At 41.7% G+C, this 18,635-nt stretch overlaps 1 protein-coding gene across 2 annotated transcripts in view; it reads left to right on the top strand.

Annotated features, from left to right (window-relative positions):
• HPGDS (hematopoietic prostaglandin D synthase) overlaps positions 1–18,635 on the top strand; it is a 70,756-nt gene that overhangs the window by 8,304 nt on the left and 43,817 nt on the right. The window contains exon 1 of one of the 2 annotated variants that reach the window (XM_084627487.1): positions 4,310–4,382. The exons of the other annotated variant lie outside the window; for it this stretch is intronic. The gene's annotated coding sequence lies outside the window, so the exon portion shown is untranslated. Of the gene's footprint in view, positions 1–4,309; positions 4,383–18,635 lie in introns of those variants that run through there. 2 annotated transcript variants of the gene reach the window in all.

The raw sequence follows: 18,635 nt of genomic DNA, 5'->3' as shown, positions 1-18,635 counted from the left end.
TAATTACTTATTCAAAGTGGACACCTTGAACAGGAGAGACCTGGCCCGAAATACTCTATAGCAGGGTCTCAGACTCAGTTTACCTCAGGGCCAGTGCCAGTCCTCAAATCCTCCCAGTGGGCCAATAATGTCACTCATGCCACCCAGAATCCACCCCCCAAAACTCTGCCCCCCACCTGCCTAAGGCTCTGGGAGGGAGTTTGGGTGGGGGAGGAGATCTGGGGTAGGGGATTGGGGTGCAGGCTCTGGGAGGGAGTTTGGGTTCAGAAGGAGAGAGGCTGGGCTCTGGGAGGGAGTTTGCAGGCTCTGGGCTGGGGCAGGAGGTGGGGTTGCAGGCTCTGGGAGGGAGAAGGGGGTGCAGGCTCTGAGAGGGAATTTGGGGGCTTGGGGTGTATCGGAAGGGGAAGGGGGTGCAGGCTCGGGGAAGGAGTTCATAGAATCATAGACGATTAGGGTTGGAAGGGACCTCAGGAGGTCATCTAGTCCGACCCCCTGCTCAGAGCAGGACCAATTCCCAATTTTTTTTGCCCCAGATCCCTAAATGGCCCCCTCAAGGATTGAACTCACAACCCTGGGTTTAGCAGGCCAATGCTCAAACCACTGAGCTATCCCTCAGGGTTTGGGGGCTGGAGGTGTGGGGGAAGGGGGTGCAGACTCTGGAAGGGAGTTTGGGGATGGGAGGGGGGTGTGGAAAGGCGGGGGGTGCAGGCTCTGGGAGGGGGTCGGGGATGCGGTGCTTACCTGGGCTCCAAGGCAGGGCGGGCCAGGGAGCCTCTGAGCGCTGCTGCCCCCAGGCCCCGCCGCACAACTTCTTATTGGCCGCAGGGGCATTCGGGGCAGGGGCAATGTGCAGAGGCACAGCCTCACCCTGGGGCTGCAGGGAGGGGCCGGCAGCCACTGGAGCGAGCAGGCAGATGCTGCTCAGCTCCGCTGCGCTGCTGGGGCCCCTGGGGCGGGGGAGTGCCTGGGGGCAGCAGGTGGGGCCAAGGGAGAGACCCGGCCCCAAAACTGCTGGAGCCCCGCGGGCCACATTGGGGAGGTTCGCGGGCTGCAGATGGCCTGCGGGCTGGGAGTTTGAGACCCCTGCTCTATAGGATGAGGGTCAGGACCACTGTTCCCTCTAAGCTGTGTGTACGCACACAGATCCTAAACCCCATGCACATGGCGAAACACCCCACGCACAAAAATTTGCACAGAAACACAACAATTTGCACAGAACAAATTTTTTGTGCACATGGCCTGTCAAAAATTAGAGGCAACATTGGTCAGGACATGCACCTGGAAGGGGCAAACCTGGATTTAAAATCCCTGCTCCAGACTGGGAACTCACACCTGGATTTCCCTCATCCTGGGTGAGTGTCCAAACCACTGGACCAGTGGGCAGAGGGTGCTATATCTCCTTGGTTTTTTGAATGGCATCCAAAACTATCCCAAAAATATTCAAGTATTTTATTTTGGAAATGTGTAAAGGAACTGTTCTGACATTAACACTTTTTTTAATTTTCTTGTTTTGACCGAAACAAGTTGCTGAAATCAACACAAATTCACAAAACATTATGGTTGGCCCGAATCTGCATTTTTACCCCTCCCCCCCAAAAGTTTTGGCTGAAAAATGTCACCTAGCTTGAAGTTATTGGTTACCAAGCTATACTGATATCACACACAAAAACTACATTTACAGCATATGAAAGCTGTGAAGTCAAGCATTCAAAAAAGAAGAAATGCCAGAATTAAGATTTATTACGCGACTGGCACAAAAGCTGTGTGTAGACCAGCCCTTTGCAGTGAAGCTTGACTCTATGTATCAAGTTTCTCTTTGCTGTAAGAGATTGGGATACTGATGGTGGGCAGGGGAGGGAAGTAATGTGTGGTAGAATGCATTTATACAGCGTTTAGCAACTACGCAGCAGATGATTAGTGCTGCTAGCCCTAGGGATTAAGCACCTCCTCCATGAAGGAGAGTGGTGCCCTGGTTAGTCCTGCTCCCTGCATCTGTGAAGAATGTGATGAACATTTACAAATATTAATTAGGCCTCACAATGTCTCTGTGTGGGAGATTTTATGCCTATTCTTATGGCAGATGTCACCAGGTGGCTCTGTTGCGCCATGTTCCAAATGAGCCCAGTTCATACAAATCTGTGTCTAATAGGCATGATGAGACATTCTAATTCAATTAATGATATCTTCGAAGTGCTATAAAAATAGTTAAATTTCTTTTGTAAAACCAAAGAGATTTGCAATCATGTAAAAAAACAGGGGAAGCAATTCACCTAACTGGTGGTACAGTGAAAAGACTGGTCACAAAAAGACATGTTATAAATTCAAGGCCAATCAGGACGGAGCATCACAAGTACATAAAGATCATCCTTCACCCAGTGAAAACAGGAAAAACAGACTGACACCAAATTGAGGAACCAAAGCTTGGTGGTAACAGGGAATAGTCCTCAAATTTTGTTTAGATCTGGGCAGCTAACAACAATAATGAGATCATGGACATGGTGATAGAAACTGTGAAGTGCACAAGAATTTTAGATAGTGGCTCAGATTTAATAGTTTTTAGATCAAATATAAGTAAAAATGCTCAGGGATGGAGGACCTAGAACTGAGCAACCTAATTGGTCTCAGATTGGATTACTGTAATACACACTTAATGGGCATACACCTAAAACAGCTTGACAATTTTAGCTGGTACAGAATGTGGCTTATTTTTGTTGATCAGGAACAGGTTTCAGATAAAATAAACTAACATGAACTGCAGTTTGCATCAGTTACCTAAACCACACCAAATTGCCCTGGAGGCAAAACAAAGTTAGAGGAGTGTCCTTCCAAACACGCTGCTGCAATTCTGGTGAACGTCAGCACTGCAGAAATGAAAATATACAGTAAACAATACCAGACTGTCCCTTCCCCTTAATCTTCTGTTGAATAAGCTATTTAAAGATCAAGTTGCCAGAGAAACAACAAGAACTTTCAGCACATACTGTTCATGGTACCAGGAGGAGGAGCAACCCTGATAGCAGTCCAGTCCAATCCCTGCACTGAATGCCAAATTATGCTCTACAGGAACAGTGGAGAGGATTCTTGGCTATTTCTTTCTTTATCATCGTTATTATTAGTATTTAACTAATAATTAGTATTTAAAACTATTTGGCATTCCTGTAGTGCTTTTAATCAAAGGATCTGAAAGCCATTTTATAAACACTAAGCTGCATACCAGCACCTCCCCCTCTGGTAAAGTATTGTTATTGCATACAAGTTACAAAGGGATAAACTGAGGCACAGTGAAGCTGAAATGACTTGTCTAAGGTCACAGCACAAGCCTATGGCAAGTTTAGACTCGGGGGCCGCCAGATCCTCAGCTGGTATAAATTAGTGTAGCTCCACTGACTCAAATGATTAATGCCAGTTAACACCAGCTGAGGATCTAGCCTTGAAACACATCTTCATTCCCCCAACCTCCCAGTGTTCTAACCCTCTGGAACACATTTTAACAGATGAAGATCACTTCTTTCGCCACACATTTCGTTCTACCTGAATTGCAGCAGAATGCAAGTGGAAATTAAGTGGGCCGAAATCTCCTGATAGTTTATTTATTCGTGGCTATCATGGGTGAAAAATGTTAGGCTAAATCTGAGCTAGTGTTCAGTTGGCAGAGTCTAAATCAGTCTGGCCATCCACTTTCAATAAGTAAAAACATCTGTTCTATGTTTCTGCACATGCGTAAAATTCAGACACTACTCACAACTTGGTCATATAGACATGTTTTCGATTTACAAGCATTTTCCTAGACTTCTCTTACATCAATGCCCTAAAAAGGTACCAAAAGTACTTCATGGTGACTTATAAAAATTTTGGGATTGTATTGATTAATTTTTTACTTCTTTTAAGTACCCATGCCTGCCTCTGTCTAATAAGGTTGCAGTCATTTAGTGCATCACTGTATGATTAGATAAAATACTGGAGGGATTTGCATAATCTGTAGACAATGCACGACAGAAGAGTCTTGGCTTCTTCCACACTTTTTATAAGACGTGGTTTGGCTGAGTTCTCTGGTGCTGTTCACTTTTTTGTTGTATTACCTGACCTCATTTTTAATATTTTCTACAGTTAACCTTTAGATGAAAAGGTCAGATAAGACACCAACAGAATTCATGTTTACATGTGGTCTTTATCTGAGGAAATGATGTGTCTGCTATTCTTAATAATGTGTTCACATGAGTGTGTGTAAAGAAACTGATGACTGCGTAGTCTGAACTACTGGGAGTGGTCTGCACATTCACACAGTGATATACACATAACCCTTTTCAACCAAGACTAGCATTCAGAAAAATTCCTGTTCGCTGAAGGAAGGATTACATTGACCAGACATTACTGCAATAGAAGTGAGTGATATCTAAGAATTGAATAAGACAAAGAAACTGACTTCTCTCTCCTCTTTTCAATTTTCCTTTTCCAGTCTTATTCTGTCCCCTTTAAATACATTGCTGCTACTAGGTAGAAAGAACTATATTCTCCTACCATATATGGCACTTGTACAGCAAGTACTTAAAATGTGTCATGTTTGCAGTTTTGGGGTTATTAAACACAGAACTGAGGGACTAATCATGCTAGCTAGAGTCAAGTATAATAATCAGTTATGTGCAACAATTCCTGTATATATTAGCTTGTAAGTGTATCTCAAACATACCTGCAATATACTTGCTATTCTGCCTTTAGGCTTTTTTTGACAGCTTGTTGCGCTGAACTGCCTGGAGGTTTTGTGATCTGCACAAACCACAAGTGCACTACAAACTAAACTAAATTCATGAACTACAGTAGGTGTTCAGAGGCAAAAAGTCAGTGCAGTAACCTGCTGAGTGAGATAGCATCAGTTAAATGATGAGGAACAGGGGCTATTTGTTTTGATCCATTTTGACAGTCAGGATACTTGTTTAATATGAGCTAAAGAGATACTGTGGAAGAAGCAAACACATTCAAACAGTGAAAGAACAGGTTTGCATGAGAGAGCTGCTCCCATTCTGGAATAAGTTGCTTCAAAGCCTTTTATTAAGTTAAGACAATATTCTGTTATAAATAAAAGCTGACCTTCATCTCTGTAGCCAGTGGTTCTGGAACAATTTGCATACTGGGGGTGCTGAATGCCATTTAACAAAACTGTAAACCCTGTACATGGTGGAAATCAGTCAGAGCCAGGAGGTGCTACTGCACCCCCAGCACCCTTAGTTCCAGCACCTATTTATGTAACCAGCCCAAAGGCAGGGTCATGTCAGAGGAATTAGATGGCTATTAAACAGTACTGAGCAGTGCCTTTGGGCTTCTCACTGGTCATTTTCTACAGGATCTCCTCTCTTTTCATTCATCCAACCACACTCAAACTTTCATACCCCTTGCAGTATTATTATGCAGAAAGACAAGTAGCTAAAAGCGTTTATTTTAGCTGGGTTTTTCTTCCTTTGCAATTCAGCCATTGTTATTTCAGTGTCCAAATATGGTTTTCAAATTTTTGAAATCCTATTGTAAATCTTTGCCCAGACTTCTTCTATTCTCCTTCTATCTGGCTCCTGTCTTTGTCCACAAATACACCTGTGCACAGAATACACCTGGGCACATGTCCTTCGTTAATAGCCACTTTCATTTAATAGCAATACCTTTACTGTGCAATTTAACACACAAAACTTTGCATATCTTTAGCCAGAAATATCCTGCCATTGCTTTCTGTGCTCCGTGCCTTTACATTTTGGACAACTCTGCCTGTGTGCAGAGACGGCAGCCATTTTGTACTGACTTGCTGAAACTTTTGCAAAAGAGATGCACACACTGAGCTCTCTTCTGGAGATTTTACTTTTGTTCATTCTTCTTGTTTTTCTTAATCTTAAGTAAAATACACCTACATGCTGAAAATATGCAGTTGCTCTTTGAATACAGAAAAACATAACACTTAAAATATGTTTTCATCTCAAATACACTATATGGGGATGAAGGAGTTTTTCAAATTGTATGCAGAATAGGAAATGCATACAGAGTGGCTCGGTACAATTAGTTTAATTTCATATTTTCAGGGGAAAAATGACTAGTTTAAGGTTCATGCTGTTCAGCTTAGTATCAGATAGTAGTCATATATATCAATACAGCCATACTTTGTCATTTAGTTTCTTATATACGTATATATTTACAAGAGGCTTCACTCACTGAGGTGATTCAGTGGAAGTGGAGACTTTCAGTTTAATTATCCTCTTTTCATTGCATGGATTTGTTAGATAGCCATCATTCTTACCTTTGGGTTGTTTTGTTCAACGAGGGAAAATTATTTCATACAATAGGTCTGAGCTATGTGGGAGTGGAACCTGAATAACCACACATATTGTCCATGAATCCCTTTTCCAGAATGGTTTTAAAGCTAAGTATTCCCACTCTCTGCTTCTACACTTTGCAACGCTACACTACTGCTACTGCAAGTCCAATTCCTGCCATGTTTTTGCAGAAGTCTAAGTACAGGAAAGGGAATTTTGGGGGGAAGGGGACATTAAGTATAATCTCATGTTCTTTGTAGTTTACTGTGTGAACATTTTCTAATTCCACTGTTGCGAAATCTCCTTTAAAATTTGCATTCCGTCGATTTTAAATTTTTTGTCTCAAAACTCAAGTCAGTACATCATAGGGTGACAGAACATGGAACTGAGTGGTGTAATTTTTCTAGCTTGCACTGGAAGCAAACACATCAGGAGTGTGTGGCACAATGTTCTTGGCTGCAGTTTGGTAGTCATATATCCCTACTGAGCAGGTAAGGGGGTGTGTGTGTGTGTGGGGGGGGGGGAGTACAGTAAATTAGATGTACTACAAGCTATCCTCACTTTAAAAGTGCCCTGGAATTAAAGTGTCACTGGGAAGTAATTACATTTAATAGAAAAAATGGTTTCTATAAAGATGGACAAGATCCTCATCTGGTATGCCTTCAATAGAGCTACGTTGATTTACGCTAGGTAAGGATCTGGCCTCTAATGCATATATCATTTCAAACTGGCAAATATTCTGCATCCTATAAACATTGCACCGGCTAACCCAGGTGATTTTTTCTAGTTTAATAATTATATATATATATATATATATTTTAGATCCCACATAATATAATATTGTATGTAATGATGAATCAAAATAATCTAATTTATACAGAGTCAGTGGGTCCAGGCTCTCTAGGAACCTTACACAACAAACAGAAAATATTTGATCAAAAAGAAATGGTACCCTAACCCCTAGAAAATGAAAAAAAGCCTCCGTATTGCCACTATATAAGTGGCTAAAATCCATGACAGTGCAGTGCCAAGGTCACACAGTAAGGCATTTTGAAATGGCCCAGTGAAAACAAATGGGCACTGGAAATATCTCCCTTACAACCCTCTGAAATCCAAAGCACCAGCCCCTCTGACCTGAAAGGGGAAAACACATGGCAGACAGAAACAATTGGTAACAATTAGAATAGCTTTAGACCTCTCTATGTTTAATAATCACTAAAAGAAAAGAGAAAAGCAACACCTGGATATTAACAGAATATCAGAGTATTCATATGTTATATGAAAACAGTAACCGTTAGGCTAAGACCACTAGGGTGGGCTAAGACCACTGCCTATCATATTGACCAATACCATTTCATTGTTACCTTGTATTCTCCTGTCTGGTGTCTCTTGTGGGGCAGGGACTGTCATATTGTTCGGTTTGTACAGTGAGGTCCTGGTCCATGACGTGGGCTCCTAGGTACTATGAATGTACAGATAAATAATAATTAGGTTCTTGAAGACTCTGGGCCAGATCTCCAGCTGAAGCATTGAAGTAACGGAACTGTACTGATTTATATCAGCTGAACATCAGGCCCAGTAATTTTTGCTCACATGAACAGGGCTAAATTGACTGCCAAATATGGGGTCAGGAATCCATTTCCTGAAATGTTTCGGCAGAGATCTTGGTTTTTCTGCCTGCCTTTGGAATATTGAGCAGGGGTTATTTCCTACATGATTAACATCTTTTCCTGCCATGGGGCTGGGACATTCTTGGACTCCAGGACTTTGTGTCACCTCGGTATCAGATTTCTGAAAACATAGAGGGATGTCAGAAATGCAGACTGCACACACACACACAAATATGTACCATATTTTTACCATTCATTAAAAAAATAGTGTTTAAGTTTATATTATCAGAAAAAGATCTACGGCCTTTCTTCTCTGCCTTAACCATTTAATCCGACCCATTTACATCATCTTTCTCTTGTAATTTATTTTTAAGATGGTTCACTGTATTTGGCTCTTAGATACTTGAGAAATGACAGAGATATTTGGTTTCCTTATTCCTCTTCATCCTACACACATGTGGGCTGGAAGAGAAGATCCTCTCGTTTATCACAAGTGAAAAGATAAAAAATGACAGACTGTGTTCATGCAAATGAATAAAATGAGAGTTTAGACAATGGGCAAACATTGATTTTGGCAAGTTTACCTGCCTTGAGAAAGCCCAACTAACCGAGTCAGAGGAAGCCAAGAAATTGCTTTTATGTGAATTATGTTCTTTACTATATAAAATATTCTCTCAAGAATTAATTAGGCATGCATTTATCTGGAAACATACACAATTGCAAGAGGAGGAAATATTCAACAGGAATGACCAGTGCAGACAGGAATTATTATGAGTGTTTTATGCAATAATTCCACAGACAGCCATCTAGGGAGTTGAAAAAGTAAATAAAAAAATCATCAGACTCAGACTTTAAGAGCAGAAGGGACCATCGTGATCATCTAGTTTGACCTCCTGCACACTGCAGACTACAGAACCTTACCCACTCACTCCTGTAAGAGACCGATAAGCTCTGGCTGAGTTACTGAAATCCTCAAGTCATGATATAAAGACTTCAAGTTACAGAGAATCTACCATTTTCACTAGTTTAAACTTGTAAGTGATTCATTCCCCACACTGTAGAGGAAGGCAAAAAAGCCCCCAAGGGTCTCTGCCAATCTGACCTGAGGGAAAATTCCTTCGCAACCCCAAATATGGTGATCAGTTAGACCCTGAGCATGTGGGCAAGACCCTCCAACCAGACACCTACAAAAGAATTCTCTGTAGTAACTCAGAGCCCTCTCCATCTAGTGTCCGATGACTGGCTGTTGGAGATATTTGTTGCTAGCAGCAGCAGATTGGCTACATGCCATTGTAGGCAGTCTCATCACATCATTCCTTCCATAAACTTATCAAGCTCAATCTTGAAGCCAGTTAGGGTTTTTGCCCCATTTCTCCCTTTGGAAGGCTGTTGCAGAACTTCATTCCTCTGATGTTTAGAAACCGGTGTCTAATTTCAAATCTAAACTTGTTGATGGCCAGTTTATAGCCATTTGTTCTTGTCTCCATATCGGCACTTAACTTAAATAACTCCTCTCCTGGTATTTATCCCTCTGATGTATTATTGAGAAGAATCATATCTCCCCTCAGCCTTCGTTTGGTTAGGCTAAACAAATGAAACTCTTTGAGTCTCCTCTAATAAGGTAGGTTTTCTATTCCTCAGATCATCCTAATAGCCCATCTCTGTACCTGTTGCAGTTTGAATTCATCTTTCCTAAATATGGGAGGCTATAATTGCACACACTATTCCAGATGAGGTCTCACCAGTGCCTCGTATAACAGTACTAACACTTTACTGTCTCCTTGCCTGATGCATCCTAGGACTGCCTTAACCTTTTTCATGGCCGCATCACAATGACAGCTCATCGCGATCCTGAGATCAACCAATACATTCCGGTCTTTCTCCTCCTCTGTTGATTTGAACCAGTACATCCCCAGTTTATAGCAAAGTCTTGTTGCTAGTCCCTACGTGCTTGACCTTGCACTTTGTACTATTAAATTTGATCGCATTTCAATTACTCCAATTTTCAAGATCTTCTTGTATGATATTCCAGTCTTTCTCCATATTGGCAATACCTCCGAACTTTGTGTCATCCACAAATTTTATTTGCACACTTTCACTTTTTGTGCCAAGGTCATTAATAAAAACGTTAAATATGACTGGTACCAAGCCCGATCCCTGAGGAACTCCACTAGGAACCTCCCTCCAGCATCACAGTTCACCTTTCAGTATGACCTGTTGTAGTCTCTCCTTAAACCAGTTCCTTATCCATCTTTCAATTCTTCTATTGATTTCCATCTTCTCCAATTTAACTAATAATTTCCCATGTGGAACTGTATCAGGTGTCTTACTGAAATCCAGGTAGATTAGCCCTACTACATGTCCTTGGTCTAAAAAAATCAATTATATTCTCAAAGGAAGAGATCAGGCTGGTCTGGCACAATCTACCTTTTGTAAAACCATACTGTATATCATCCCAATTACTGTTTACTTCTACGTCCTTAATTACTTTCTCTCTCAAAATTTGTTTTAAGATCTTGCATACAATTAAGGTCAAACTAACAGGCCTGTAGTTTCCCAGATCACTTCCCCCCCCCCCTTCCCCCCCGGCCACCTTTCTTAAAAATAGGAACTGTAAAAGCAATTCTCCAATCAGATGGTATGATCCCCCAAGTTTACAGATTCCTTAAAAATCCTTGCTTTTGGTCTTGCAGTTTTGTGTGCAAGTTCCTTTAATATTCGTATATGGAGATTATCTGGGCCTCCTGATTTAATCCCATTAAGATGTTTGAGTTTGATTTCCACCCCAGATGTGGTCTTATCCTAGCACCTAAGAACTCTAGTCAAGGACCAAGACCCCATTGAGCTTGGCACTATACCAACACAGACGGCCCTGCCTAAAAGAGTTTACGATCTACGTATAAGACAAAAGACAACTCATGGATAGGCAGGCAGACTGACGGGAATAATGGTCAGCAATAAGAATTTAATTTAATTAATTGAGAAACTGCTTTAGTCATTTCCTTCTACATGCTTCATGTGACATCTCGTTTTTGTTTTTGTTTTTTTATTGTGAGAATCTTGAATATAGAAGTAGCTGATTTATCTATTTAGTGCTCTTGGCCTAACAGATTATCTGGGATGCTGCACAAAAAAATTTAAAACAAAATTTTCACTGGGGCCAGCCAATGACCAGCCAACAAAATTGTACAAATCCAGAAGGAAGGACTGGAGTCAAAAGAAAACCAAAACTTTCACGGGCGTTCCAGTCCCAAATGAAAAACTTTGCACTGAACCTGAGCAGTAAAGGTAAAAAATGAAGCTTCAAAGAGATCCCAACACAACATTATGGTCCAAGTCATTAACAGTAGTACATAGCATCAGCCAACCCCCGCCCCTCCTCGCCAGGTTTCAGAGTCTGGGCTACACCCCAAGCCTGAACATCTACTCTGCTATTTTTAGCCCCACATGATGAGCTCAAGTCAGTTGACCAGGGTCTGAGACTCTCTGCAGCCAGGTGCTGTTTCCTCCCCGCCTCCCCCCCGTATATAGCCCTTTTCATTCACAGATCTCAAAGCACTTCACAAAGGTGGTCAGTCGCACTGTCCTCATTTTACAGATGGGGAAAATGAGGCACAGAATTGATGTGACTTGCCCAAGATCACCCAGCAGGCCTGTGGCAGAACTGAGAATAGCACCCACTTCTCCCGAGTCCCCATCCAGTGCTCTACCAGGCCACCCTGCTTGAATTATTTTTACATAGTGTCCTGTCTGTGCATCGTACTAAATTTGAATGGTTAGGGTTGATTTTTTTAAATGCACATGATGGTGTTTGTGAAATGGAAAGCTACATTTGTTGTCTGGCGCTTATTTAAGGTTTTTCCAAGTTTTCTGCTGCATCAGTTGCAAAATGCACAAATCGCCACTAGGTCTGCATCTCCAAATCACCGCTTATATGAGTTGTTTCTGCTACCTCTGAAATTTTCTATGAAGGGATGTCAGATATAATCTATCAGTTTAGTGTTATATAAAATCATATGCAGATATACAAGATAGAGACTTGTGCAAGCTTGAAGCAACTGTTTCTCCACAATAGGCTTAGTTTATATATTCTTCCCATCTGGAATAGAATAGAAATACAATTCATCTTCAGTCTGGTCCAGACTATGTGAGACATTTACAAGTCAGAATTAAACTTTGATGCAAGCCCATGTCTTCTTGCTCTATTGTATAAAGAGCTCTGCGGAGAACGCTGAATTTGTATCAAAAAGTGATTATGAATTTAAGATAGGTAATCACTACCATCTGCTGGGAAAACAGCTACAAATTCATCCATCGCTTGTACTAGAGAGACAATGAGGAATGTTGCCGTAGTCTAAAAGCTGCCTACCCCCTTCAGCTATTGCTCTATTCAAGTGAAATCCTTGAGTCTCATTTGCTGTCAACGGGGTTGTACACGTATTGTTGGGGACATAATCTGGCTTCCAATATTTTACTATTGGTGGTGATGACAATTACAATGAAGATTTTGGGGGGAATTTTTGTTTTGGGTCAAGATTTTCTAGTTTTTCATCAAAAAACAAAAAATGATTATTTTTTGGTAAAAAATTTCAGTTCTTAAGTGTTTTAGTTTTCAAAAGCTGAATATTTTTATGGAGAATCAAAAAAAAAAATTTTAACCAAAAGTTTTTTTCCAACAATTTTTTTTTCTATTTTATTTAAGCAAACTCCAACATTTTGGATCTGTGGGCAGGTCTTAGAGGGAGATTCTCCACTCTGTTACTTTTGCCCCTGGAGTGCTTGCTCCTGCTCTGCTATCTTTATAGGGAGCAGAGGGGTTTGACTGGTGCCTGCTCTGCTCTCCTCTCTTAATTAATGCAGGATTTTGGATGTGGAGTTGCTAGATCCTGCTCCCCCACCTCCAGTTCCCTGCCAGCTGCAAAGTAATGATGCTGACCCACTTCTCCCCACAGCTTCCACATACTTATTCTGATCAACTCCTGCTGTTACTATTAGGGGGCCCTAAGTGGCTCCCTATCAGATATCAAAGCCAGAAATGGGTGAGTCTTATTCCTGGTTTGGGAGGGGGAATCCCACGGGCTCTCCCTCTGGCTTTCCCACCCAAAACACACACCATGCTGGGCAATTACTAACTCTCTAACCCTTACTTTTTTTTTTTTAAGAGAAAAAACAGAAGTCAGCCATCCTTTAACAATATTACTTATATTTGAATAATGCAGACAGCAGCTTGTATCAAGTGCTATATTATTCTACTAAGGTTTCAGAGTAACAGCCGTGTTAGTCTGTATTCACAAAAAGAAAAGGAGTACTTGTGGCACCTTAGAGACTAACCAATTTATTTGAGCATGAGCTTTCGTGAGCTACAGCTCACTTCATCGTGAGCTGTAGCTCACGAAAGCTCATGCTCAAATAAATTGGTTTGTCTCTAAGGTGCCACAAGTACTCCTTTTCATTATTCTACTAAGACATTCCTTTTATAGCGTAAAGTCACCAAACTAAAGTCAGCTCAGGCAGGCTTCTTCGCAGTTGCGAAATCATGACAGACTCAGCCCCAGTCATATGGTTGCTTCTAGAGTCACAGATTACTTACAGTCAGAGCAAGATTGTCCTTTCCACTCTTAACTCATTACATCCACCCACACGCCTCAGATTCTCACAACAGATGCAGCTCTGTAAGAAGTACACTGTATGTGTCACTTGGAAGCTTAAGTACAGTTTCGGTAAGAATCATTCCCTTAGGCCTTGTCTACACTATGAAATTAGGTCGAATTTATAGAAGTCGGTTTTGTAGAAAGCGTTTTTATACAGTCGATTGTGTGTCCCCACCCAAATGCTCTAAGTGCATGTAGTCAGCGGAGTGTCTCCACAGTACCGAGGCAACCGTCGACTTCCGGAGCGTTGCACTGTGGGTAGCTATCCCACAGTTCCCGCAGTCTCTGCCGCCCATTTGAATTCTGGGTAGAAATCCCAATGCCTGATGGGGCTAAAACATTGTCGTGGGTGGGTCTGGGTACATATCATCAGGCCCCCCCTTCCCTCCCTCCTTCCGTGAAAGCAACGGCAGACAATCGTTTTGCGCCTTTTTTCCTGGGTTACCTGTGCAGACGCCATACCATGGCAAGCATGGAGCCCACTCAGCTAACCGTCACCGTGTGTCTCCTGGGTGCTGGCAGATGCGGTACTGCATTGCTACAGAGCAGCAGCTTATTGCCTTTTGGCAGCAGATAGTGCAGTATGACTGGTAGCCGTCGTCGACATAGTCCAGGGTGCTCTTTCAATTGATCTCGAGGAGATCGGTGCGCCTGGGCAAACATAGGAGTGGCTCAGCCAGGTCATTTCCCTTTTAAGCTTCATCTCATGGCGATTCAGTCCTACTGGCAGTGCACTGTCTTTTAATCAGCAGCCAGGGGAAGACGCTGGCACTTCTCTCAGAGTAGAATCCCATGATTCACCCCACTTTTAGATTGGGTCTCAGTGCTACAGCCCCCCCCCCATTTAACCAATCATAATCCCTCAGCAGATCCAACTGGGTGTGGATTCCCTTTGGGACCAGTAATCAGTAGATAAATGCAGGGACTCAGAACAGCCTCTTCAAAACACAGTATCATATATTTATCCATAAGAACAAATCAATCAGAGAGAAAGGTTAAAACAGCACAAGGGCTACATGCATATCAGTCTTACCTAACCACTTAGGCACAGCAACACCTAGGGAGGGAGCATATTCTGTTTCCACTAGAGTTAATCTCCCTCTCATCTTCAGGGCTGAAGCTTTTAATCCCTCCAAAGCTGTTTCATTTCTCCCTTTTGGCTTTTGTCCCTTGGGTTACTAGCCATCCTGGGGATCAGACCATGGTAGGGGCTAAACCTTCCAAGGAGGTGATATTTAAGTTTAAGTACCTACAATTGGGTTATTTGGAGCCACTGACTTTGGTTCCTGCATATGTGCAAAACCACCTGAGACTGACTTAACCCTAATTTTCCTTTAGAAATTAATACCATAGCCATCCAACAGAGGGATACAATCTTCATCAAACCAATACAGATAGCTCCCGTGTTCTTCACAATAATAAATGAAAGCTTTTGCCAACCTGCACCTCTCCGACTCCTGTGGTGAACATGAAATCATATTCTGTGACTGAAGCTCCCAGTGGTGCCATGTTTCACCTTCCTGGGAAAGTTTATAACAAAGGATGCTCTTTATTGATTCCAATAGAACAAGTCAATTGTCATCCACCGAAAGTTCAGTAAATGTGTCCGGAAAGTTCATGGACTTAAAGGCATCAAGTTCAATGTTGATCAGACTAACCACCTTGGTTGAGATTTTCAACATAATTCGTGATTTTGGGTGCCCAATTTGTGATATCTTAAAGTGCTGAGCACCATCTGAAAATCAGGCACCTTTAAGGTATCTGAATTTGGAGACCCAAAAAATGAGGTACTCAGAAATCACTAGTTGCTTGGTTCTAGTTTAAATATATTAAAAGGCACCTACACAACTTCTTAGTCATTGTTCAACTATTACAAACACGAGAAAAGGAGACACATTCAAAACGTTCTCTATAGCCCAAGCCACTTCACAGCACAGCCTGCTTAACAGTACTGCCAAAAGCCCATGAATAGCAACACCCCATGAACAACCCCAGATCCCTCAAACCCTCCCATAACAGTCAGAGAGCTTGTCTACAGCGGGTTCGAAACTGCCGCAATGGATGCATCTACAGTCAATTAAGCGGGTCGAGTGAAGACCCACTAAAGCAACTGCCGATCTCTCTCTGTCCACCCCTGTACTCCACCTGAATGAGAAGTGCAAGGGGAGTTGATGGGAGAGCATCTCCAGTCGACACTGCGTAGTGTGGACCCCGTGGTAAGTAGATGTAAGTACATCAACTAAGCTACGTTACTCATGTAGCTGAAATTGTGTAACTTAGATCGATCTTCCCCCCCCCCGCCCAGTAGTGTAGACAAGGCCTAAGAAAAATAGGTGAACCTTGCAGCATGCCCTGAAAGTTAATCTATCTGGGCTCCATGAAATAAAGGGGGTGGAAGTAAACTCCAGATTAAAGGACTCTTTCTGGAAAAATGCTTTTCCAGTGCCCTTCCTCCCACCCCCTTTTATACCATGGGACTATCAGCACAAGTGCCTCCTCTGATTACAACTACCAGCTAGCCACAGAGGCTGCCGGATAACCAAAGCTCAAATCATTTGAAGCTTTGTAGTTAGAAACCAAACAACCTTAATTTCTGTCTAAATTTTTATGTTGCCCCTATCACCATTGAATCTGAGCCCTTTCCAAGTATTTTAAATAAAACCCAAACTCAGTCACCCCCTCTTTCTTCCCTTCATGTAAGGAATCAATGGCTAGCTTGATGAGAGAGGGGGAGAGGAGAAGCAGTGTTTAACTTCATTCCAAGGGAGAGAGTGTTATTTAGAGGAGGCAGGAAGAAAGGAAACAAACAAATGGTGGAGAATGTGGTCTGGTACAGAAAGATTCCTCCAGAAGTTCTTACAATCCTATGCCATTGCTTTGAAGGAGGACACCACTTTTCCACGGCACACCATCAGCAAAATCACGCTCCACAGAACTTTTCCAGACTGTAAATTGCTTCATAAACCCAGTGACACTCCCACTCAACTCCAGAACCTAGCATCTCTCACTGTAAGGAACTAGCTTATTTCACTGAGAACAGCAACAGCATCTGAACAGGCCTCATGAGTCAGGGACTGGGAGGATGCCTTGGTCAATAGCAGTCGTCTGATAGCGATTGTGGTGCTTCACTAAATCTTCAGCTCTTTGGCCTCCTCATTGGGCAGAGTTTACAACAAGCACATTTTGAAATCTAGCAGGGTCCAGGTGGCTTCAGTGAACTATGGTGGTGGTAGATTCCTCTTGCATGGCAAAGGTAAGAGGGGTTCAGATTTTCACCAAGAGGAGGAAATAGTCTTACCAAAAGGTAGGTTAATTTGTTTTTAATATATCCATATCCAGGCCAAGAAATTGCTATCAGAAACTAAAAGTGCAATTAAAGGAGACTTTTTCACCACACGGCACTTCTTCATTTGTGGAGAGAAATAGACCAATAGCTAAGCTCAGCTATGTTCTGTTTTCTCCACAGCCCAGGGAAGAGCTCATGGCGGGCCATCACCTTGAATCTAATGTTATTTTCTTTAAAAGAAAACTTATTGTGTCATCTGCGTTCAGGTTACTGTATCTGTGACTAGCCTGAGGAAAATATATACTTGTACTGTACAAGGAAGTTAAGGCTGAATTTTTGAAAATTAGGAGTGAAATCCTGTCCTCTAATGAAGTCCACAGGAGTTTTGCCATTGACTTCAGTGGGGCCAGGATTTCACCCTGGGCAAAAAAGGGCCCTCACCTGTATGCACTTAAGTCAGAGGCAACATGCAGTGGATACAGGATAAAGTCAGTAAACTGTACCTGCAAAAATACATACATATCCAAAAAGAAGTAGCTTGAGCATGTAAAATGAAAGCTGTACATTTGGGAATTACTTCACAGCACAGCAGGGATACTGAATTGCCCTCAAGATAGACACACATACTGCAAGTGTCTAAATTCATTGTGCTTCTAGAAACAGACTCACATCACAAATCTGCTCCTGTATTGAGTGGTTTCATGCTCTTTAAGTCAGAATGTTTACTGCGTACTGGAACTCTGTGAAATTCAGCCCCTTTGGTTTTCAAGGCTTCATGCGGACTCATTCCTGGCCTTTGGTTTGTGCAGATTCTTATCACTCCAGTTTAGCTTTTGAGTTTGAGGTTTGAACAAATCCAGGAGCTTAGCTGCAAGTTGACAGGATTTGCCTTGTTTTAGTTTGAAAAATGGTCCAGGCTTGCTGAAAAGTTCATAAACATAATGTGAGTTTGGGTTTGCAACATAACCTGAAGGGTGCAAATGTTTTGCATTGTTTTGCTGTTTACATGCACTTTTTAAACTCTGCTTGATTGTAGTGGTTTTATAAAGTTTGCAATAGGCTGACTATAGTAATGAAACACACTTACCCATTGTTTAAAATTTAAATTAGTTTTTTAACCAATTTGAAGTTATTGCAGAGGAATGTAAAACATACAGAAATCTACCAGTGTAAGATGTGCTTTTTGGAGGATCAGAATTTTTAATAAGAGACCAAAAACAAAACAACAAAAAAACAGAACTAGGAGACTGGGATAAAAATAAAAAAAAACCAGAACTAGGAGACTGGGACTTTAAAAACACCCTCAGTACTGTGTATGTGTAGTAACTATTTGTGAGTTGGCTTTTCAGTGAATTTTATGCTCGTGACAATGGTGATACAATAGCACACTAGAAGACAGACATACTACACCAAAATGCTACAAAAGGCTCCGACCCTGCAAACACTAATGCATTCAAATCAATGGGACTTATGTGCATAAGTGTTTGCAGGATCAGGGTCCAAGATGCCTCACATTATTTTGCCAATACCTCTCCTTAACTAAAGTGAGTCAAAACACTTAAAAACAATGTTGCAGAAAAAATTCCAGTTCTGAAGTTTTAATTTTGTAGCATTTAAATATGTTTGATATGTGTGGTTTCTCTTTTTATATTTTTTTCCTGTTTTCCCTTTCCTTCCTCCCCCCAATCATTTTAATAAATTGATTTTAAAGACAGGAAAGGAGATGGGAAAAAGAAAAGTTTAAGTAGATATTGCAAACCAAAATCTACATTTAAAAAAAATGAATTTTATTTTACCA

Source organism: Lepidochelys olivacea (genome assembly GCF_965140295.1).
Source record: "Lepidochelys olivacea isolate rLepOli2 genome assembly, chromosome: 4".
Classification (NCBI taxonomy): Eukaryota; Metazoa; Chordata; order Testudines; family Cheloniidae; genus Lepidochelys; species Lepidochelys olivacea.
Note: the sequence above shows the minus strand (reverse complement) of the source record. Positions and strands in the feature narration are given on the sequence as shown.